Raw genomic sequence first — 1382 nt, 5'->3', positions numbered from 1 at the left:
TAAGGATGTTCCCTATGGGGCTCCCTATCAAAGTGTGTAACGTTACCTTTAGCAAGGGGGTCTGGTCTCCCCCGTACAGTTCTGTGCAGGCTTTCACCGCATCCGCCTCCACGGGAGCTCTGCCTGGTTCCCTGCACCAACGGTGCGGCCAGTACTCTCGTCGCTGTTGCTCATCTAGCATCGCTGGCCGTGCCTCTGTGTTCCATATCAGGTAACTCACGCCAGCTATGGGATAAAGCAACTGTAACGGCATCGGATGAGATGGCGGGTTTGCATGCCACTTGTGAATTTGTGCTAAAAGGGTCGGGACTACTACTGCGCTTATTGGTATCGGCCATACCCAGTTGTTAGCAATTTGGGTTTGGTCCGTGCATGTTCCCCCGCTCCAGACGGGATGTCTCATCAGGGCAGTGGCCTCCTCCATGTCGAGTAATTCGCCTCCATGATTTAATACGAGGTGCCCCACCCGCATTACTGGGGTCTCCTCTGGTCTGATTTTTGTCTCCCTGATTAAATCTTGCATCTCCCTCCTTGCCTGGGTCCGGTAGACTGCAACCGTCTGGGTTACCTCACCCTCCACCGTTGTTTTGACTGTGGTGATTGGATTTACTTGGAAGGTGGGGGCATTCGTGATCCCTTTATTAACACCGTTGGGGGTGCCGAAGCATTATTCCCTACATTTCCCGGTGAGATGGTAGGGGGCGCTAGGGGGGCGGTGTTCTCCTCCCCTCCTGGGGTGATGTCACTTCCCCCTCCCATCTTGTGAGTTGTGCCTTCCTTACCCGCAATGTCCGTTAGGTTTTTTCGCGCCTTTTCTTCGCCAACCGTATTTTTCTCCTCAGCGTCGCCGCCATTTTGAGACTTTGACCTTGCAAGTTTTGCATTCTTGTCGGCGACATCTTGGGCCAAGGCCTCGATGTCACCGGCTTGGTTCGCTGCAAGCCTTAAGAGCTCAGTTATTGTTCTAAACATTATATTGATAACTTTTCCTTTCTTCCATTTTTCTACTCCACATTTCCACCGGGAGGACTCTCGCCCCTTTTCCTCCAATTGTTCCCTGAACTCCGTTAGGATTTCACTCTCTCTACTCTCCTCACGGAGAGCGGGGCGATTGAATCTGTCCGACGGTGTGGCATAGCCGCTACTCTGTTTGACATATTTGATGCATCGCCCGTATTCTCGTCTGGGGTTTTTATCTTTGTTGTCGGCGATTTCTTTCGATGTTATAAAAGGAATTACGTCTTGTGCTTTATCATAAGGCCGATACCTCACTGCTGGGCTCGACATTAGGCAGGCAAATGCGGCCGGAGTTAGGCCCTCCACGGCCCATTCCTTCTTGCCCTTGGAGTTTGCAGCGGCAATTACAGAAAAGTACCCTTTAA

Source organism: Alligator sinensis, unplaced genomic scaffold, assembly GCF_000455745.1.
Source record: "Alligator sinensis unplaced genomic scaffold, ASM45574v1 scaffold1663_1, whole genome shotgun sequence".
Lineage (NCBI taxonomy): Eukaryota > Metazoa > Chordata > Crocodylia > Alligatoridae > Alligator > Alligator sinensis.
This window is presented reverse-complemented; position numbering follows the sequence as displayed.